This window comes from Xenopus tropicalis, chromosome 3, assembly GCF_000004195.4.
Source record: "Xenopus tropicalis strain Nigerian chromosome 3, UCB_Xtro_10.0, whole genome shotgun sequence".
Lineage (NCBI taxonomy): Eukaryota > Metazoa > Chordata > Amphibia > Anura > Pipidae > Xenopus > Xenopus tropicalis.
Genome location: NC_030679.2, coordinates 119842574 through 119866974, shown reverse-complemented (window position 1 = coordinate 119866974; position 24401 = coordinate 119842574).

Sequence of the window (24401 nt, the reverse complement as noted above, 5' to 3'; positions counted from 1 at the left end):
TTATTATAATTATAATAATAATAATAATTATTATTATTATTATTATTATTATTATTATTATTATTATTATTATTATTATTATTATTATTATTATATTATATATTATATATATATTATATTTGACTTTTTTTACCCTATGCATAGTCATAGTCCAATGGGCTTTGATGTGTTGCTTTATTCCTCAGGGTTCAGTCAAGAGACTTTAACCACCTCCTATTTGCTAGCCTCTAATCAGCATCCATGTTTAATGCTATGACTAAGGGGTTAAAGGCTCTATGTGAAACGCCACTGAAAATATACATTTTTCTACATTTCCTTTCATTTATTTGATTGCTGTCTCTCTGGAGTGTCTGGTCCTTAAAGACCAAACCCAGACATGCAAACTATAAAGAGACCTTTATCTTTCCAATTAACATTTTCTGACTGCATTCATTGTGCCAGCAATAATACATTTCAGAACTTCTGCGTTATGCCAGTCTCTTTTAGTTCGTGAAATATTTAAACTATGCTGGAATCCATTATTGAACGTGTTGGTCAAATGTTCTGATTAAAATCCAGCGTTTCTATAAAAGGCCTCATACTTTTTGCAAAAGTATAGCTAACTAGTAAAACTAGTACAGGTATGGAATCCATTATCCGTAAAACTTGTTATCCAGAAATCTCTAAATTATGGGAAGGCCATCTCCCATTGAGTCCATTTTAATCAAATAATTCAAATTTGTAAAAATGATTTCCGTTTTCTCTGTAATAATAAAACAGCACAAAGTACTTGATGGTAACTAAGTTGCATGAATGCATATTGGTGGTAAAACAATCCTATTGGGTTTATTTAATGTTCAAATGATTTTTATGAAGACTTAGGGGACTATTTATTAAAGTATGACAGGTACGAATTACAAAAAATTCATATTTGATCATACTGTGTGTATTTTCTGCGACTTTTTCGTATTTTGAAACAAAACTTACGCAACAAAATTGTATTGTTGCGAGTATGAAAGTTTCGGATTCATGCAAGCTTCGGTACCGTGACTTTCCTTGGGCCAGGTTGGAGCTGCAGAGTGCCATTGAGCCCTATGGGAGACTTTCCTTGGGCCAGGTTGGAGCTGCAGAGTGCCATTGAGCCCTATGGGAGACTTTCCTTGGGCCAGGTTGGAGCTGCAGAGTGCCATTGAGCCCTATGGGAGACTTTCCTTGGGCCGGGTTGGAGCTGCAGAGTGCCATTGAGCCCTATGGGAGACTTTCCTTGGGCCGGGTTGGAGCTGCAGAGTGCCATTGAGCCCTATGGGAGACTTTCCTTGGGCCAGGTTGGAGCTGCAGAGTGCCATTGAGCCCTATGGGAGACTTTCCTTGGGCCGGGTTGGAGCTGCAGAGTGCCATTGAGCCCTATGGGAGACTTTCCTTGGGCCAGGTTGGAGCTGCAGAGTGCCATTGAGCCCTATGGGAGACTTTCCTTGGGCCGGGTTGGAGCTGCAGAGTGCCATTGAGCCCTATGGGAGACTTTCCTTGGGCCGGGTTGGAGCTGCAGAGTAGTAGTTGCAAAGTAACTATGGCATGCTGCTGCTCCAACCTGGCTCAAGGAAAGTCACAATACCGAAGCTTTAATGAATCTGAAACTTTCATACTTGTTGAGACAAATACGATTTTGTCGCACAAATTGTTGCAGAAATTGTCGCAAAGTACGAAAAAGTTGTAAAAAATATGCACTGTTTGGAAACTTACAAATTTCTTTTATTCGGAATCAAAGCATACCTTGGCTGGCGGGGCGGAGCTTACCAGGCTTCTTCCCGGTTTCCTGACTGGCCCAGTCCGACCCTGATAATATGCCTCCTTAAGCAATCTGGAAATTATGAAACTAAAGCTAAGTCCATAAAAACATAATAGATTTCAATAATTTTTCTGCAAATTAATGGAACACTTGAATGATTAACACATGTAATATTGTTATATTTTAGACTGAAAGAACATGTATCTAACCAAAGAATAGAGTAGGCAAAAAACTTACATTTTACATCTTTTTAGAAAATACAACTTACATCACCTAGGTTTAATTGCCTTTTCCCTGCCTTATGCCTGTTTATAATAACCTCACTGCACAATTAAATAATGCTAGCCTGTTGACATACAATGGAGAAAATTATGTTATGAAATCCTGTTCTTTGTTGCTTGAATAGATTTTGTTTATAATTTGTCAGTGTAAAAATACTGTAACCGGCTCTGTGCTTTTTGTACCTATGGGTACGTATTCTGACAGAGCTCAGTTAAGCGGAAAACTAACTTTTGTACAATATAGATGTATGTGACAAAGGCAAACTGCATAATTTTTGTTCCTGTCCAATAACTCATGTCGGACCTTGCCTGTGCAAGTTAAAAAAAAGCAGTTTGGTTTAAAGTATGAGTAGCATTTGCTATTCACTTTGGGTAAAATGATTACAATGGAGCTACATGGCACAACTTCCCCATTGCACAAAAGAAAGTATAAAAGATGCAGTTCTATAAGGTAACCCCTAGTGACCTCCTGACTTTAGGGGGAGACATCTTTGGCAGATTTGCTATGATTCCAACTTGTTGCCTTCGAATCTGAATGTGCATATTACATAGTCTAACTTGCACTGGGGGGGTCTCATCATTGCATTGACACAACACCTGCCTGTGGCAGTGTCTATTTGACGGGTCCCTCCCAACAACTCCAAGCTCCTTCATTATTATAACATACCTATATATACTTTGGGTGAAAAAGGCCACAGCTTGTTTATTAAGAAAGGTACTGTACATAAATAACAACCCACATATATTGGCATCAGTTAAGTGTAAGGCCACTGTAAGATAATTAATACAATTTCTACTGTTCATAAGAAGCTAACATTAAATGTACATATTAATGAAACACCAGGAGACAGAAATGGGGTAAAATGGCCACAGTATTTATTCACATTTTATCAAATAAATAACCTGCCCCACAGCACAATTGTAAAGCCAGAATTCTATAAGAAATGTCAACTATGCTCTGCCGCTCCTCACTGAAGACTTGAGTTTCACTTCCATAATTGTCATTTGAGTTCATGTCCTTATATCCACCACTGAGTATTTGGCTGCCTCTACGTACAGAGAGGCTGGCCCCAAACCCTGCTACCAGCAGGAGCTGCATCTCCCACCATAAGAGAAGTTCAGCAGCCCTGCTGCTGGTCCTGAATCTGCAGTGTCTTCATGATAGGAAATCCAAGCAGGCTGCCACCTAGCACAAGCAGTAGTAGTGTCTGTATATATCAATCCACAGTGCAGTCACAGGAGAGAACCTCCACCGCTGCTGTGACAAATGAACTTAAAATACATTATCATATATCCGTGGTTTTGATGCAGATGAAGGCAACCTGAAGCCTGTGCCAATTATTTCTCAAGAGGGAAAAAATTCCTTCCTGACCCCAATGGGGAAAGGAAACTTTCTCTGTATCAAGCATTATGAAGTAAAATGAATTAAAGGAGAAGGAAAGGGTTAAGAATGCGACCCCATACATGCATAAGCCTCATGTCCCTGTAGCTGATCCAGCAAGTATTTTCTAAGCACTCGCCGATTGTTCTATGCGCTGTTTATTTACTATTGCGGCCGCCATGTTAGATATTTAAATTACTCCAACATGGCGCCGTGTAAGAAAAAGCGCATGTGCGAATCCTCTCCCTCCCATAGATGCAAGCGTGACCTACTCTACCCGAGCTCTCCTGCTTGTGCGCGCTCACAGTGTATGTTAAATGCACATGCGCTTATTCTGGAGCTGGTCTTGGTGCAGGAGCGATGCATTCTGGAAATCTTCTTTACACAGCAATTTCGTTTTTTCTTCCTGTTTGGCTTCTGATCATTTGAACGGAAGAAATATGGGGAGACTTAAGGGCACTATTGAGACAACTGAAGGTATGCCTGCAGCTTGAGATTAACTCTTTACTAGCCTTTCCTTCTTCTTTAATACAATTCTGACTCTCACATTCATACTTTATAAAGATACAGAAACCACCATATAACAGTGCATTCAGAAAAACATTCACATTTAGTTATTAATATATAAAATAAGAACATAAAGAAGAGAAACTCTTGGCATTTTTGCAAAATATGCAAAACGGGGAAGGTGGATGGGATTTTTCTACCTGTTTAAAAGATAAGGAAGTGAGTGCTTCTTCCTCTTACATCACATCCCTCTCTTTCTCCACCCCCTGGCCCAGCTTTCTCTTGCCTTAAAGGAGACATATTGGATAAATGGGGAGCAACGCTAATTTTGTAGGCAATTATGAATAATATCCGGTGCTGGTTTCACTTTGTGCTAAAAATAAATTCTCTCTGTAAAAATGGCCCCTTTATTGGAGCTCCCTATAGATCCTCTCACTTCTCCCTCCAGTGTGAAATGGAGAGTGGGCGTGTCCTAACGGTCCCTGCCAGAAGCACAGTAGGAGGGGGAGAGCCAATCACAGCCCTGCACTCACACAAGCACAGACAGGCTTCAGTTCCCTATCAGGTCAGCCTAGCTGCTGATTGGTTCCTATCCTACAGTGCAGGGTACGGAGGGCCGCCGGCTCCCCAGCTCATCCAGAGAATTCAGCCAGCAGGAAGTGGCACAGATGGGCGGGGCTAGTGGGGGTTTTGTGGAATTTCTCAAAAAATCAGTCAGAAACACAACTTTTTAAGCACAATCCTTCTATATCTAGAGGAGTATAATTCCCTGGTACATTCATCATTTTTATAGGATATGTCTCCTTTAACTCTCTCCTTCTCACCTAATCCCAGCTACATCTGGTTCTGCCAATCTCTAAACATAAACCAGTGCAATCTGGCTGCTGGTCATTTGGATTCCTTGTCATGAAGCCCCTGCGCTTATAGATTCAGGGTTTTTCTTGACTATGGTGGGATGTGGTTCTCTATCTGACACATAATACTAATGGACTAGACACATAACATATTCCAACCCACATGCTGCTAGGAGTCAAATGTTGCTGTTGAATAACAAAGCGTAAAACCCTCTTTGCTCCTATATGGAGCCAGCTCACAAGGAGTTATTTCCGACTGCAGAGAATCTGAAGTTCTTGTTATAAGCTGACAAATGTTCGCAGGTAGCAATTTACTTTTCATTTATGGTGCTGTGTTCCAGCCATTCTTTCAATTTGCCAACTGCCAAGGGTGATAAGAAGGGAGTAAGCACTCTATGGGCAATCTTAGGGGACACTTAATACAAAGGGAAATGATACTGCTCAGAGGTGTAACTCACTTGCCAAATAACTCCCTTGCTAAAAAGGACACAGCAGACTTGCTTGGAAAAGTCTGGCCGATGATTGCAGTATAACACCAAGGAAATCAGGAATAAATCCATACAAAGAGAGCACTTTGGGATCTAGAAAAGCAATCTATATTTTGCTGGAAAGTGATCAGCGGAACCTAAAACTAGAGGAATAGTTTAATTTATAACTGTGATGGCAAGACAACACACTGTAATCAGTAATTATGTATCTGGCTTTTCATGCCAACAGTGTTAAGCATCTCCACTACAAGTAAATATCTAATAATGGGATCTAATCCTAGGTATCTATATTAATTTTAAATAGCTCAGTAATGTGGCTCGGTAATGAGTTAATCAAACTTCCCCCTGAGCAGGATTTTCCATTTCAGCTACCCAGGGGGGTTGTGCTGCTCAGATAGTGTTTTCCTGTATAAGAAATCACCTCGCCTGGAGATGAAAATGCAGGGAATATGAAGGAGAGCGCTGGGGAATGTCAATAGGTACATAGGAAGCAGAAATAGCTCATTGCGGCACATAGTAACTAGTTGGTCATTAACCAAAAACCCTACATACAGGGTACGTACAATTGGGCATTTTGCCCCGAGATCAAACCATGGTGGGTCCAAGTCCATTTTAACAGCCGCCTAAGATCCTATTCATATACTGTATTGGTGACTGCAGTACTACCATAGCATGATAGAATTAGGATATTGCTCCAGACTAATATTCTTCTTAAAAACCAACCAGAGGACATCATAAATACTTGAATAAATATAACTTTACACAGGAAACCCATAGCGGCAAAAACTTCACGCTATTAATCTTGCACAAATTAAAGCTAAAACTTATTGTTGTTCTAAAAACATCTTTCATGAAGTTTAATCCAAATGTGCTCAACATGTTTCGGATCATTCAAACCTTCAGTTATGAGTCGAGTGATAGCCAACATATATAGCCTCCGACTATAGCTGTGATGGTTACAAATAATAATCATTATTTATTAGGTTGGCACACCAAAAACCTATCTAATACAACAAGCTGGGTGCTGCCTATAAGGGGGCTGTCTGTAAGTCCCCAACAAGTAAATGCCAAAAGATAAATTGAGAAACAGGGCACACCAGTATATAGAAAAATAGAAAAAACTTTATTACATCTTAGGCACAGAAAACCCAATGAGATTCAACCCCATAAAAAGGGACCTTTGTCAGGGAAACATGAATTAAGGATATAAATGCAGGCAACACAGTATGGGGCTGATTTACTAAGACACGAATTCGAATCCGAATTGGAAAAATTCCGATTGGAAAACGAACATTTTGAGACTTTTTTGTATTTTTTGCGATTTTTTCGGCGCCTTTACGACTTTTCGAAAAATTGTCGCGACTTTTTCGTTACCAATACGATTTTCGCGAAAAAACGCAAGTTTTTCGTAGCCATTATGATTCGCTCGTATCTTGTCACGACTTTTTCGTATTGAGCGCTCGTAAGCGGCGGGCGAAACTTTCAGACTTAGCATGATTTTGGAAGCCTCCCATAGGACTCAATGGCACCCTGCAGCTCCAACCTGGCCCAAGAAAAGTCACCATACTGAAGCTTGAATGAATCCGAACGCTACGAAAAAATCGCAACATTTTGCGCAACTTTCGGAATGGCTACGAAAAAGGCGCAACTTTTCGCGCAAGTTTTAACGCTACGAAAAAATTGCCAGATTGTGCGCAACATTCGGAATGGCAACGAAAAAGTCGCGATAATTTTCCGAAAAATCGCCAAATACCGATCATTACGAAAAAAACGCAATCGGACGCATTCGGCCCGCTCGTGGGTAAGTAAATGTGCCCCTATATGTACACAAATTCAAGAATAAATAGCCCCAGTCAATGTACATGTAAGTTGCCTGCATTTATATACTTAATGCATGTTCCCCTGACGAAGGCCCCTTTTGGTGGGTTGAAACGCATTGGGTTTTTTTGTACCTAAGATGTAATAAAGGTTTTTCTATATATTGATGTGCCCTGTTTCTCAATTTATATATAGCTGTGATGAGTGAGAAAGGAAGGTCAGCATCCTGACTGGCTTGAAGTTCTACAGTTCTGCAGACCTTGGACATCAGTTCTAAATGGAATGCTGGCAAACATGTGCCAGGCATAACGGCATTGTTCCTACCATGTAGAACTCATGACTGGAGCTATGATCGACGAGAAAGGAAGACTGGTGACTCACAGGGAAACAAACCCCTTCCGACTGAAAAGTAGCCAAACGTTAAGCTTAAACATTACAAGAACATAAGGAAGCCATTCATTATATTGCAGTTTTGATGTTTAAGGAATTGCTAGTCTCCATCAATTACTTCCTAGCACGAGCATTATTTAATCAATAAAGGTATAAATATTCATTGATTGATTGAAAGAGCTGCAAGCATGCCCTGTAAATATGTTCCCTTATTTATAAGAATGCTGATTATTCTTTGGCTTTTATTATGTTTCAGCCAGTTTAGGTTTTCTAAGCTATGCTATTAGTCACAGGAAACTGCCATTGTAGTCATCGGCTGCCTCTATATCATCATTTACAGTAATGAATGGCTACTTTGTGCCCTTTTAAGTCTTGTTTGTGCGGCCGTTTCCTATGCTAAACACAGCCACTGAATGGAATAAAATAAAAACACCTTTTCATGCATACAAATGTTACTTACCAGACTATCCTCGGTGCATTAGTCTCTTTTCTAGTGCAAACAAGGAATAATATATCACTGAAAAAGATAGCAATGTGAGAGCTATCACTTTAGGACTCATTTATGAATAAACGGGGGTAAGGGCTGCCATGCAAAACTGTGCCCTTTCGGATGCCACTCACCATTTACACGGTGCAGTATATGCTCTGCTCCTTGGGCTACTTTCTCCTTTGTTGAGATACTCCACTTGCCTGCAGAACAATCTTCTTGTAAGTGGATTGCATATGGACACCCATCCTATGCCCCTAATGTAGTGGCAAAAGTTGACCAGTGTGCCATTAAGAACAATGGCTAGTGATGAGCGAATCCGCAAAACATGTTTGTCTTATGATTTTTTTTGTCGCCCGCGCCTATTTTGTGGAAATTTGCTGCGACTCTATGCCTACTTAAAAAGATTGCTCATCACTAACAATGGCACATACTGCTTTTTCTCACCTGCAGGAAGTCACACTCCCCTTGAGTGACAAAACACCCAAAAATGTCCTTTTTATTATGGATCACAGGAATAAACCGTTTAAAACCAGTCCAATCACATAATCATGTGAAACTGTTTCCTTCTGTATTTTTAGGCATTTGGTCACCCAAGGGGAGTGTGACTTCCCATAGATGACAGAAGGCCATACCCATTGCTTTCTGTCAATTTGTTGAATTAATATAAAACTATGAATTGAGGATTGCATGGTAGATTGGGTGGATTTTAGCTGGCATTTTGCATCTGTACTGCAAATTTAAATATGAATCAAAGCAGCTGTATAATCCCATTGGTAGTGAAGAGCAAATTAGGACCTCTTAATCCAAATCCATAGGCTGATGGATCAGTGCAACCCCCAATGTGATCCAGCATTTGGGCAGTTAACCAGACCAGCCCTATTTGGCCAAATGAGCCATCCCCTTGAAAAAGGTTAGTGTTACAAGCTACATTATTGTACTGACCTATATATTAAAAGTACTGACCTATATATCATTATGCCTTGTGCATATTAGAATCTCCTATTGTATCTACCAGACTGAAAATCACATGGAAATTGGATCTCATGTGATCGCCTTCAATTCTCGGGCAACTCAGTTTGACATGATTGTTTAAAAGAACCAAGCTTATAGATTTTATGCTCTTGTTGAAGAAAGAAGCAACTTAGAATAATTTACAGCTGGTGACAGTTCCTGAGAGATAACCTAAATCCATGCAAAAATTGATTTAAAACACCTATAAAGCAAACAAAAACACTGCTATAGAACTTGCAGAAAGAGCCGAAGCACTTTACAGATAAATGCAGTTTGCCAAGGTCCATTGTGACAATTTAATGGACAGGCTACATCGTTCTGCAAATGATACAACACCCTATATACAAGCATTCTCTGATAGACTGGAACACAAACCTATTATTTGGCAGCAGCTATCAGCTGTTTCACCGCAATCACTTCAGTCACGCCGGCAAAAAAATACTTTTTTTTTCCAAGAAGGGGATGGCATAAGCTGAAATTGTCAGCAGAAAAAGAGATTTGTTTTGCAAATGGGATTAGGGAGAGGTGTGAAGGTTCTCCCTGACTAAATGAATTGCAAAGGAGTTGTTGCAAAATGTAGTAATTGGCGTAGAAGTCAGTGTGATCGGCAGAGTGGGGGCAGTGGAAAAGCACTGTAAGTAACTCTACTAAGGTATACAGGCAATTACGTTGCCTTAGATTTATTGGCAGTGGATTTACCTCTCTTTTACTGTGCCAGATTTCAGAACCCAAAGGGTGGTAGGTGATATAAATAGGTGAGAATACAACATTCACAGAATCTGTTAACTACAACTGTGGCTAAATAAAATCTATTTTTCTAATAAAGTCCTATGTTACACATTATGTTGGCACAGATCTATACCTCAACAGTGATCATAATCGTTTATTCAAGGTGTGAAGTCACAGCATGTTCAGACACAAGTCCAGTGTATGTATAAATGTTAGACACAAAACAATATTAAGGAGAGGCCAAGACCCTAAGGCAGTGATCCCCAACCAGTGGCTTGTGAGGAACTTGCTGCTCACCAACCCCTTGGATGTTGCTCTCAGTGCCCCCAAACCAGGTAGTTTTTTTTTAATTCCTGACTTGGGGCAAGTTTTGGTTGAATAAAAACAATAATTACTACCAAATAAAGCCTCCTGTAAGCTGATAGTGTGCAAAGAGGCTGCCTAATAGCCAAGTCTTACATTTGACTGTGGCTTACAAGTAAGAAAAGTTGGGGATCCCCTGCCCTAAGGTATGGAGAACACCCTAGTGGACACTGATGAGGACAGCATGCTCTAAGAGTGTGAGGTAAACAGGGTAGCTAGAAAGAGCAGCCCCGTGCTCCGCCATGGAGGGACAGGGAGGCCTACCAAAGAAGGAACTAGTAAGTAAGTGGTTAGGGTAGAGTACATTCCCTTATGAGACACTGGAACTGCCTATTGTGGTGAGACTGACCTATTAAAGAAACTGAAATATCCCTCCGGCATCAGAATAGCTAGTGAGAATGAATAAGTTCTATGCGTGATACATTATGAGATATTCTGAAGCTGTGCCTTTGATACTATATGAATTGCCCTCTTTGCCTATGTCTGTTCTTTAGTAAATTAGTTGTTGCTTGGTACTAGTGCCCAAGATTTCTTCCGTGTATGTGAGAGGTATAGCTCAGCTTGCAGACCCATTAGCTCCATTACTGTGAGAGCCTAGCTGTGAGAGAGTAGCAGGTAGCAGTACTCTGACAGGACAGCAACAGGATATGAAGTACGGCCATTTTTCTATTGCTCAACACAATTATAGCTTATTGACATACTGAACATATGGAATGCAGCAACCTGACATTCAAGCAAACTGCCTTGCCTGTTCTGAGGGAAAAGTGAATTAAAGGCACAAAGCAATGTTGTCAGTACTGTGCAAATGTACCCAGTTTTACTAGTTTTGCTCATTTTGATGTATATTTACATTGGTGTTTGCACTAACACAGCTTTATAAACATAGCCATTTGGGGCAAATCAAATTCTAATCTGGGTTGTTACATCGCCAAAAAACGTATAATTTAATATTGAGCTTTCAGAACTCACATTTTTGATATTCATTTGAGAAAAATTCGACATCTAAAAGCTGCTGAGTTCATGTAGGAGTTGAATTTTCAAAATGATATTGACATTTGGAAAATGAAGGGAAGAATGTACTTTCACTGTGTTTTTAAGCAATCAAGTTGCTTTTGAGTTTTTCCATACATGTTGTTCAAGCTTCTTCAGACTGAAAAAAAAATCCATAAAAATTTGAAACTTTCACAAACCCGCCTCAATGGGGCTCATTTAGCAACACTGGGCAAATTTGCTCATGGGCAGTAACCCATAGCAACCAATCAGTGATTGGCTTTTTTTCAGCCTGCTACAGGTAGAACAATGAAAGCAACAATTTGATTGGTTGCCATGAGTTACTGCCCATGGGCAAATTTGCCCATGTCAACATTGTTTTCAATCTGCTTACTGGGATAAACATACATTTCTTTTCTGTATTTTATGTATCATTAGACTAACCTTCACAATTAAAGTTCATATTTAGTGATGAGTGAATCTGTCCCGTTTTGCTTTGCTGAAAAATTTGTGAATCTTTCAAAAGATTCGTGAAACGGCGAAAATGTTGCATGGAAAATTTTTTTTCGCCCGTGACTATTCTTTTGAGGTGTGACTATTCTTTTGACGCCTACAACTATCCTTGCAAGAAGTTTTGGACATGCGACTATTCTTTTGACACTCGCCACTATTCTTGCGACAATTTGTTGACGTGCGGTGAATTTTTCCGCAGCGAATTTTTTCATCCATTTCGCAAAACAATCCACCAATGTCGAAACGCAGAAATTCGCAGTGAATCCATGCCTGCGGCAACATTTTGCCCATCACTATTCATATTCACTAAAACACTTTGAAATGTATTAAAAAAATGAATCTCTCTACACTCTGATCAGTTTTGCACGTGCTTTTCGTTTAAGAATATGTTCTGTTAATTGGAGGCAAAAGATTTGCTTTATTTAATTAGCTGCGTACTTTTACATTTAAAATAATCTTTGAATCACTAATTAAGTTAATAACGGCAATCATATGCTCCACTGTTCTTATTTTCTAAGCAGTAACTAGATATAAAAAATGTATTTGTGGGTGTCTATAAACTGTGGCACAGTAACTGAAAAAAACCCAATAAAAAAGAGGGAAGGGGGGAATAACATGGAGTGGAGTGTTCACTCAGATGAAATAGCCAATAGAGGGGCTACAAATAAAAGAGCCATCAGCTGTAAAAAAGGAAGGATCAGGAGTGAGCGCTCTGGCCAGGAAGTAGGAACCAGGAAGTGAGCTGTGTGCAGCTGAGAGAGCTGAGGAGAAAAGCTAAAAGGCTGTAAATGAATTATTTTTAATTTTACTGGATTAAGTTGCCCTAACAGTGGCTGAGGCCCAGTGCTAAGCCAAGCTAAGCAATCTGGTCGGCTTGGCCCCCCACCACCGCCTGCCCCCCTGTGTGCAGTTGCGCAAGCGAGTGTAAGATGTGTGCACACAGGGCGGTGGGGTTACCGGGCCCGCTCGAGAGGTACTGCAGTGGGGAGAAAGGACCCAGAACTAGTGGTAGGTCAGAGAAGAGGTACCTGCCTGGCGCCCCCCCACCATAGCATCCCAGGCAGGAGCCTCTTCTGCCTGCCCCTAATTCCGGCCCTGCTGAGGCCTATTCAGGCTGCCAGTGCATTAGCCTGTTCTGGTATCAGAAGAATTAACTATATAAACCTTTTTGTTTTATTATTTCTTTCATTTACTATTTTCCTTTGTTGTGTCCTGTTTGTGGAAACCTCTGCTGTATATAAAACACAAGACTACATAAAAATTACACTGGGTTTTTCTGTCTTTTCTTTTGGATAAGATTTTGCCACTTTCTCTTCTGCCATTTCAATGAGTTCCTACAATGCACAAAGGGGCATATTTATTATAGTGTGTAAGCCAATATCACCGTTGGCAACCAATTGTATTTTGGTTTTCAAGCTTTTAGGTGACCGTTTGAATCTAATTGCTGATTGGTTGCTATAGGCAATATCACTGGTGATGTTGGATTACACACTATACTAAATATAAAAGACTCGCGAGGCTTTCTCGGCGATTTCCCGAAATCGCCCGCCGCGTCTGCCATCCCGCCGGCGACTTACATGTTCGCCGGTGGGATGGCAGGGGGAAGGCAACTCGGGGAGATTAGTCGCCCGCGAGCAGGGAGTTTTGCCGCGGGCGACTAATCTCCCCGTGTACCAGAGCCCTAAGTGCTGTAGGTCACAGTGGGTGACACTACAATATAAGTGCTCATTCCCAGATCAGGTGCTGCATTTGGAAATTAGGTTTGTTGAGTCTTATCTTACCAAGTGTTTGTTCACTGCATGTTTTCAAGGACAGCTTTTAGTATGAATGCCACACAATGCATCACTTGTTTTGCTAATTAAATATTTCTGGGACATAAATGTTGTGATATTATGGGATGCCTGTTACAGATTTCCTTTGTTGCAGATGTGAGCATTGCCATTTCCATGATTTCTATATTAAAGCCTTGAATAAAATGATAAATAAGATACAAAACTTTGCTAGGGGCGTAAAGAAATATATTACAGGTATCGGACCCCTTATCCGGAAACCCGTTACACAGAAAGTTCCGAATTACGGAAAGGCCATCTGCCATAGACTCCATTTTAATCAAATAATTTACATTTTTAAAAATGATTTCCCTTTTCTCTGTAATAATAAAACAGTACCTTGTACTTGATCCCAACTATGATATTAATTAATCCTTATTGGAGCCAAAACAATCCTACTGGGTTTAATTACTGTTTAAATAATTTTTAGTAGACTTAAGGTAAGAGATCCAAATTACGGAAAGATCACTTATCCGGAAAGCCCCAGGTCCCGAGCATTCTGGATAATGGGTCCCATACCTGTACTCATTATATACCAAACATTAGAAGATGCAGCAGCTGTCATACAGCTCCTATGAAAATGGGGGAACTGATGGCACTGCTTCAGTAAATCATTTTGTAAAACAGATCTTACACATCTGATAACAGAATGAGCATAGGTTGATAGGTGTTTCTGAATAGTGATATTATTGTGCAAAACAGACACTATTTTTTTTCCTGTGTACAAGCAATTTCTGCTTATTTTACATATTTTTTATTTTGAAAAGTCTTCTCTATTAAGCTAAGCATTTCACACAAGAGGGTGCTATCTCATCGCTTAAGGTTTATCGTATGAAACAGATGGGAGAATACCTGTTTCTCACTGCACATTTGTAATGCACTTACTTACATATATTTTTTATTTAATATTTCTTACAATGTCAGATAGATGGAAAGGGGGGGGGTGCCAGAGTGCCAGAGTTTTATTTCCATAGAAATGTACAAAATCCTATATTTTCATATGCTGAGTCCTCTGCAAAATATAAGCACGAATATCAAATTTCTAAAGTGCAAAATAAAATCTGTTCTAATTTGTCCTACATTATGTCCAATATGTTAACACTTTTGATTGAAAGAATGGGATCCATTATCTGGAAAACCAGTTATCCTGAAAGATCCGAATTACTGGAAGACCACCTCCCACAGGCTCCATATTAATCAAATAACTCGAATTTTTAACCATGATTTCACTGTAATAATAAAACAGTACCTTGTACTTGATCTTAAATAAGATATAATTATCCTTATTGGAGGCAAAACAAGCCTAGTGGGTTTATTTAATGTTTAAATTATTTTTAGGTAGATTTAAAGTATTGCAATCCAAATTACGGAAAGATCCCTTTTGTGGAATATTCCAGGTCCTGGGCAATCTGGATAATAAGTCCCATACCTGTATTCAGTTTAAACTATTGTAACTTGTTCAATGTGATAATGTTACAAGTAAATTGCTCCCCTTGCATTGTTTATGCAGAGATGCCCCCCTGCCTCAGTTCCCCATCCCTACCCATTCCCCTGCCTCAGTTCCCCATCCCTACCCATTCCCCTGCCTCAGTTCCCCATCCCTACCCATTCCCCTGCCTCAGTTCCCCATCCCTACCCATTCCCCTGCCTCAGTTCTCCACCCCTACCCATTCCCCTGCCTCAGTTCCCCACCCCTACCCATTCCCCTGCCTCAGTTCCCCACCCCTACCCATTCCCCTGCCTCAGTTCCCCACCCCTACCCATTCCCCTGCCTCAGTTCCCCACCCCTACCCATTCCCCTGCCTCAGTTCCCCATCCCTACCCATTCCCCTGCCTCAGTTCCCCACCCCTACCCATTCCCCTGCCTCAGTTCCCCACCCCTACCCATTCCCCTGCCTCAGTTCCCCACCCCTACCCATTCCCCTGCCTCAGTTCTCCATCCCTACCCATTCCCCTGCCTCAGTTCCCCATCCCTACCCATTCCCCTGCCTCAGTTCTCCACCCCTACCCATTCCCCTGCCTCAGTTCCCCACCCCTACCCATTCCCCTGCCTCAGTTCCCCACCCCTACCCATTCCCCTGCCTCAGTTCCCCACCCCTACCCATTCCCCTGCCTCAGTTCCCCACCCCTAACCATTCCCCTGCCTCAGTTCTCCATCCCTACCCATTCCCCTGCCTCAGTTCTCCACCCCTACCCATTCCCCTGCCTCAGTTCCCCACCCCTACCCATTCCCCTGCCTTAGTTCCCCACCCCTACCCATTCCCCTGCCTCAGTTCTCCATCCCTACCCATTCCCCTGCCTCAGTTCCCCACCCCTACCCATTCCCCTGCCTCAGTTCCCCACCCCTACCCATTCCCCTGCCTCAGTTCCCCACCCCTACCCATTCCCCTGCCTTAATTCCCCACCCCTACCCATTCCCCTGCCTCAGTTCCCCACCCCTACCCATTCCCCTGCCTCAGTTCCCCACCCCTACCCATTCCCCTGCCTCAGTTCCCCACCCCTACCCATTCCCCTGCCTCAGTTCCCCACCCCTACCCATTCCCCTGCCTCAGTTCTCCACCCCTACCCATTCCCCTGCCTCAGTTCCCCACCCCTACCCATTCCCCTGCCTCAGTTCCCCACCCCTACCCATTCCCCTGCCTCAGTTCCCCACCCCTACCCATTCCCCTGCCTCAGTTCTCTCAGTACCCATTCCCCTGCCTCAGTTCCCCATCCCTACCCATTCCCCTGCCTCAGTTCCCCATCCCTACCCATTCCCCTGCCTCAGTTCCCCATCCCTACCCATTCCCCTGCCTCAGTTACCCATCCCTACCCATTCCCCTGCCTCAGTTCCCCACCCCTACCCATTCCCCTGCCTCAGTTCTCCACCCCTACCCATTCCCCTGCCTCAGTTCCCCACCCCTACCCATTCCCCTGCCTCAGTTCCCCACCCCTACCCATTCCCCTGCCTCAGTTCCCCACCCCTACCCATTCCCCTGCCTCAGTTCTCTCAGTACCCATTCCCCTGCCTCAGTTCCCCATCCCTACCCATTCCCCTGCCTCAGTTCCCCATCCCTACCCATTCCCCTGCCTCAGTTCCCCATCCCTACCCATTCCCCTGCCTCAGTTACCCATCCCTACCCATTCCCCTGCCTCAGTTCCCCACCCCTACCCATTCCCCTGCCTCAGTTCCCCATCCCTACCCATTCCCCTGCCTCAGTTACCCATCCCTACCCATTCCCCTGCCTCAGTTCCCCACCCCTACCCATTCCCCTGCCTCAGTTCTCCACCCCTACCCATTCCCCTGCCTTTGAGAATTTAGTTTTCCTTCTAAGGTTTAGAGAAAGTTTTGTATACATTGTGTTCAAGGGGAATCTTTAAAGAAAGGATGGACCCAGAAAAGTTAATATTTCAAGACTTATAAAGCATTCATTAGCAATGTTGCACTTGGGAACAATCTATATAAAGTAAACTTATAGTAGGTTATCTACCAAGATTTGGCGGGCCCCTTTGCTCTGAATGCCAGTAACTTTCTGAATTACTTCATATACTTAACAACATGTAAAGTATTAACAAATAATTAAACAAATAGGTTTGCCATTACCAAACTCATATACCAAAAGGGAGTTGAAAGTGGTCACAATACCAAGTGCTTTTGCTCACTCAGTAGGCGGCCAATTCCCCCTTTAAATAAAAGGCACTTTGAGCAGATGGGCACAGTAAACACGAGTGGTAGAGATCTTGCGCTAACAGCGAGACCCCTCTCAGGGGGTGGGAAGGGATCAGCATATTAATTTATGCAAGCAATTAGTCTTCGTTAGCAAAATCCTGCTAAATTATCATAAAAATTTCATACACTGACTATTTCCAAAGTGAGCCACTGCTGGGGGAAATAATGAAAGCATGAAGGGAGAATGGCATAGGTGAACAGCAGAGAGGTGGGAGGGCTTACTTAATAGAGTCTTAAAAAGTTCTAGTTGTCTAGCTGAATCACATACACGATTAAACCTGATATTAACATGGCCTGTAATTATTGGCTTATGAAGAATAGAGAAAAATGAGGGAACTACGTAAGAGAGGCTTTTAAAAATAAAATATCTGAATAATATAATCATGTCTTGAATTTCTGTCTCTATTTTCAATTGCAAAGCAATTTCCAATTATGCTTGGTAGACATTCATGCATTCAGCCCGGGCTGCAGGCTTGGGAAGGAGAGGAGAAAGCGATATGTTCTTATTACTGAATGTTAACAAGAGATGGAAGAATTGATGTATATGAAAAGGTTTGCAATTGCTATTTCCACTTCATTGAGAGGGAATGTTAAACCATACTTGGATATGCCTTTTAGGTGGACAGAGCCATAAGTTGTGTCAATCTTGGCCATTATGGGCCCTGCCGACCCAGACCCAATCCCTGTTGGCGCTCCCCTGCTGTCATTCCTCCCTAAATCATGTATGAGATGTGCCCTCAGGGTCGGACTGGGCCGTTGGGACACCGGGAAAAATCCCAGTGGGCCCTGACTCTAGTGGGCCGCAGCGGCCCAGACCCGACTCTTGCAGCGATTCCCCTGCCTGACCGCTCCTCCCCTAAAATTTACATGCTCGCGATAGGACGTTGGGTGGGGGGCCCTGCGAGGGGGGTTAGTGGGGCCCCTGCGGGGGGGTTAGGGGACACCTGCAGGGCCCTTGGGGCGGGAGCCCTGGTGGGCCCTTCACCCCCCCAGTCCGACCCTGTGTGCCCTCAGGGAAGGGGTGTGTGCAGGTAGTGGGGGTGCCTTGGGGAGTGCAGTAGGCCTCTGTGTTGGCAGCCCTGTATACCCCAGCCCGACCCTGATGGTTAGGGTATTAGTTTAAAAAAGGATGCAACAAGCTACATTAGCATGTTGCATTTTTAGTGGATAAGACACTATTCTAGTTCTGCTATCTAACAAGTAAAGAAATATGATGAAATAATACTGGTAGTATCAGGAAACCACAACACCTCTTACCAATGCTCATGGTGCTCTATTGCACTGGACAACAAGTCAGGTGTCTTTTCAAGCAGTTCACATTTTGTTTAGGAATGAATGTGTCAGTAGGCAGTGAAAAAGGGACTGCCAAATGTGTCACACACAATGGTGAATTACATCCTGGAATATGCAGGGGTATATTATGCTTCCTTATAATCTAGTATACTATAATTACATTGAGGGAGGTACATTTCCATGGTCGGTGAAGAAGGGATCACCAGTGACTCTTTATCTGCCTTGTGGTGTGTACCAGTACATTTAAACATGCCACATGCAGACAGTGACCCCCACAAGTGTCACACTACTTCACTGGCTACTTCACTGAGCAGCACAGAAGATCAGAATGGCTAGAAAATATAACAAAGCTGGGCAAAGCTTTTACAAAGATTTACAGTCTGTAACATTGGCACTGCCAATCACTATAAATTAGCATCTTAAACATTATGCTTGTCATCATATGTTTTTGGGGGGATGTACAAAGTAGCAAATAAAATCAGGATGTTCCAAAATACCCTACAGATAAATAAAAAACCCATCTAAGGCGAGAGAAAAAAAACCCAATGTATACTTGCCCTTTTTCCTGACAGATGAAACAAAAATACATTGACATTTAGAAGCAGATATCTCTAATAATAATAATAATAATAATAATAATAATTGCAAGCCTGATATGGCACCATTTATTTTGTTTCATATTTATTTATATTTATTTACATTATTCACACTATGGAAGCATGTTTTCTTCACATTAGCCTCCTGATGAAACAGGAATGGAAGATGTATCACACACTGTGATAAACAAGCCACTACAATGAAAGAAAGGGTGTGTAATTATGTTGTGTCTTGAATTCAATACACAATTAAAGCCTGCTCTGTTTGTATCTACAGTGTGTTATTTATATATTTGTTTGTTTTCTTTTCAGTAAGGGCTCTGGTACACGGGGAGATTAGTCGCCCGCGGCAAAACTCCCTGCTCGCGGGCGACTAATCTCCCCGAGTTGCCTTCCCTCTGCCATCCCACCGGCGAACATGTAAGTCGCCGGCGGGATGGCAGACGCGGCGAGGCGATTTCGGGAAATCGCCGAAAAAGCCTCGCGAGTCTTTTTCGTCGATTTGCGCGAAATCGCGCCGCCGCGTCTGCCATCCCGCCGGCGACTTACATGTTCGCCGGTGGGATGGCAGAGGGAAGGCAACTCGGGGAGATTAGTCGCCCGCGAGCAGGGAGTTTTGCCGCGGGCGACTAATCTCCCCGTGTACCAGAGCCCTTAAGTCACTAGTTGGAACTACAACACTTGCAGCTTAATGATCAATTTGCTATCAGTGTGTGAAGTCAGGGGGATTGTTTACCAAGAAAAACCATGCGATGTTTACAAACAGAGCTGCTGTATGTTGTTCAAGTGGATGGGAATCCCCTTCTTCCAAAGTGAGCAGAGTATGGAGGTGGGAGTGCAAGGCTTGTGAGGGATGGAGAATGGAGTCCAAGGGGGGCATTTACTAACGCTTGATTTTTTTCATGATTTTAATTTTTTGTGTCAAAATATATATCCAATTTATATGCAATTTATCGTGCAATGAAACCTCTACAATTCCAAATGCAAAAATACGCCATTTAAAACCTGTTCGTGGCAGATGTCCCTTATACAACTGGAACATCCTTCTTTGGTCTGTGGTTTTAGAGATTTTAGGGGCTTTTTAATGCTATTTTGTACAACAATACCAAAAACTGCGGTTTTCATATTGTCGCATGTGTTTTCACATATTTTTCCGTTCGTGCTTTTTCAATTCAGATCTTTTGATAAATGACTGATGTACGTGGAAATGAGTTTAGTTGTCATTTCAAAAATCTCTAACATCCGAATGTTGATAAATGGGCCTCTAAGTAACATTCAAGGTGTTGCCTTATTATATATACATATTACATATTTATTACATATATATTATAATATGATACATATATAATACCACGTGCAGATTAGCGAATTAAATCTGGCCTAACAAGTGGGATTATTTTTTTTTCTAGACCAATATATAAGGTAGCCATAGGCTGTAGGGCCAAATAATTGAATTAAAACAGCGGGCATCAGACAGAAGTCAGTGTGGACCCCAATCCGACAGAAAATCAGAACTGCATGATCAAGATCTGGCCAACATTAGACCATATGTTGGTCAGGTACGCTCATCAGGGATGCCCATACATGGACAGATAATCCATAATCTAAAAGACTCAAATCGGCAGCTGAATTCTAACCATCTACCACCTTTAGATCAACTCCCTACTGTATCAGAAAGGGCAACAAAGGCAGGACATGTTATAGGTAAAGAGGAGACATGTATTGCATAATGAAAATATTATAGATTTACAATAAGGGTGACATGTGGAGGGGAAATGTATTATTTAAGATGTTAAAAGGCTAATTTACAATCACAAAATTGCAGTAATGACTCAAATATTAGTGCAGACTTATGCCAGTCAGAATGCCATTCAGAAATTGCACCACCATATACTTATACTATAATAAGCAGTACATTATGCTCCAGGGAGTCTTGAACTCCAGTATAAAGCATCTTGTAATTTCAGGGCTCCCATTGCTTGCTGCACTAAAGGAAGCTCCTATTTCTCATCTTAAATGACATATCCTAGATAGCCTTGTTAAACATGTTCTATTCAGTATTATAAAACTCAGTTGATTCTGGTATGTAAATACTGTATCCGTTTTCTATACATTGGGGCACATTTACTAACCCACGAACGGGCCGAATGCGCCCGATTGCGTTTTTTTCGTAATGATCGGTATTTTGCGATTTTTTCGGAAAAATGTCGCGACTTTTTCTTTACTAATACGATTTGTGCGAAAAAATGCGAGTTTTTCGTAGCCATTCCGAAAGTTGCGCAAAATCTGGCGATTTTTCGTAGCGTTAAAACTTGCGCGAAATGTCGCACCTTTTAAGTTTTAACGCTACGAAAAAGGCGCAACTTTTCGCGCAAGTTTTAACGCTACGAAAAAATCACCAGATTTTGCGCAACTTTCGGAATGGCTACAAAAAACTCGCGTTTTTTTGCGCAAATCGTATTGGTAACGAAAAATTTGTGACAATTTCCGAAAAGTCGTAAAGACGCCGAAAAAAATCGCAAAAAATACGAAAAAGTCGCAAAATGTTCGTTTTCAAATCGGAATTTTTCCAATTCGGTTCAGATTCGTGTCTTAGTAAATGTGCCCCATTGTGTAGAATGTGTAGAAAAAGGAAAACACAGGTAAAGGAGTCATAAGACAAACTATTTACTCTCTTGGCTGCTTATTGAACTATTTTAAGATGTTCGCAGTGTGGTCCTCTTGTACACATAAAACAATACAAATGGAGCAATGTTATCTAGACATTTGGCTCAAATGGCTCACTATGTCCCGCTAATGTACCATGGCAATCTGTTGTCCTCCATGTGAGCATTTTGATGTTTGTGCCATCTGTATAAGAGGAATAGGACACAAATGGAGAGCAATTTAGCAAAACTGGAGATAAATGTATCTCTCTGTATTTCTAAAAAGCATCATTCCATCATACCCATGCCTTCATTAATATGTATCAATATTATGCAAACACAAGATTCATTCAAAATGCACTTTTATACATTTCAAAAAAACTTTGTTAGCTCTAATGCCAAGTATAATTGAATGACACAGTTGTTTTCGGTTTTGTTTCTGTATGTGTTATAGGCAAACATTGAAACTTTGTGGGTTCACGGGTGTTGGTTTGTCATTTCTTTGCATACTCCTTTATTGACCCCTCTGGCCTCACTGTAAGATAACAGAAGGCTAATTAAAACTATACCAGACTGGCTAGCTTGGCCAATTTAAACCTTACATTTTGCATAGAACATATTGCTGTACCATTGGGCTTATTTCTGAATGCAGCCCTAGATGCAGTACACAAAAATGGATGCAATCATTGTTTGTATGTACATAATTTATTAAATGGCAATTTGGCCTAAATGCAATCCTAAATAAGTTATAGGAATAATAAAAAAAATGAAAAAAGAAAGAAGGGCATAGGAAGATAAGAAAAGAAATGGGGAAAGGAGAAAAACGAAATGAAGGAAACGGAAAGGAATGAAGAAAAAGCTGAAAGCAAATTTGGTGAGTGCAGAGCATACAGTGTAAAAACAGGGACAAGGGAAGATTTGTGAGGACATGTGATATATATATATGTACATTCGGGGGGCATTTATCAAAATTAAGATTTTCAGATTTTGAAACCATGATTAAAACTCATTTCCACAAATGTCAGTCATTTACCTAAAGATGCGAATTGAAAAAACACAAAGAAAAAAAAGACACAGAAAACAAGTGAAAACCACAAATATTTGATATTGTTGCACGAAACTTTAACTTTTTTGAATTGTTCTACAAAAGCCAAAGCCAAAAAAACCTGAAAACCTTTGAAACCATAAAGCAAAGAAAGATCTTTCAATGACTTCTACATGAAGCCATTCATTTTTGCATGTCTCAACAGGTTTTAGATGGTGTATTTTTGCTTTTGGATTTGTTGCGGTTTTGTCGAATAATAAATTGCAGAATAATCATGTTTTTTCAGCAATATAATCTTATTTTGCTGTAAAAAAAAACTAAATTGAAAAACGTGTGCATTAGTAAATGCCTCCCTTAATAATATATGGTTGTGACTTGTGCCCTGGGTTTCTTTGGTCCCAGCTACAAGCTATTGAGGTTCCACTCCTCAAGGATTAAAGAGCAGGGCTCATCTACAATGGTCAGTATGTTAGTAATAAAATGATAGTCCATATGTTCTGTGTGGGCAGAGTATTGTTTCAGTGAAAGTGTTTTGGACCAACCTGTGAAGTAATCCAGTGGTAAATTTTAACCATGTCTTCTAAAATAATAGCAGAGGCTACAGGTAAGCTGTAAAAATACTTCCACTGACATGCGTTAGCTAAATTGTATCAAGGAACTGAATGGTTAAAATAGACAATGGGCACTATACCCAGCTGGGTTTATAGTGGGGGTCAGCTTCTTGTGACATCTACAGTTCCTAGAAATGTACATTTAGTGACAGTTCCTGGACAGGTCATGCTGATAATGTATTGTTTTTAAATATATTATTATTAGCTTTGTCATTTTTACTAAGGAGAAACTGCTTTGTGATGTCCTTGGGTCACATGTACGTACGCAAGTGCAAAAGCGCAGTTTCGAGCTCAATCCCATGTCTTTTTCCCACATGTAGTGATTTTCAGAATTCTAAAATGCAATCGCACTTAATTCCTGCCCCTATTGACGCTGTGCGAAAATGGAATGTTAAAGTTAGCTTCTGCGTTTATTGGCACTCAATAGCACTCAATTGGAACAGACGGCAGGAAGGACTGAGTGGCGCCAAACTCAACTATATAGAAGCCTAAGGAGAGCATATTGATGGAAGTAATGAAAGTGGTTTTACATTCAGCTGACTTCGGGGGAATTGCGGACTGCCCTTGCAGATGTAAATGAGCCCTCTCATCTTGTTGAGAAAAGAACCAACATAGTAGAACTAAGCACTAGTGTTTCCTTAAGCACTAGTCTTTCCTTAAGCCCAGAATGCAGGCAAGTAGTACTGCATTGAAAGTTATGGCTAATAAACCCCACTATACAGGAGGTTAGCCACAGAACAGTTCTCATAATACCGTATAAGACCAAAATTCTATCATAGATTCTGCTACATGATATAATATATGACAGAACATGATGCTTCTGCTTAGGGAGAGTTTTCTTTCAGTTTACATGTCACGGTCAATTTTCAATTCATCAGTGGCATCGGTGGTTAAGTGGACCAGTACTTTTCCAGCCATGCATACACGTAGACTGGAGAAATAAGTACAGCTGGAAGCTGAGTAAAAACGATTTGCTAAAGTAAAGGACCTGCTAGCCAGTCACACGTTACATGCTAATGCTGCCCTCATAAAATGCAAAGCTGTACCCCGGATAAATGGTTCAGTAGTGATTCTATTGTCCTCATTAAATATG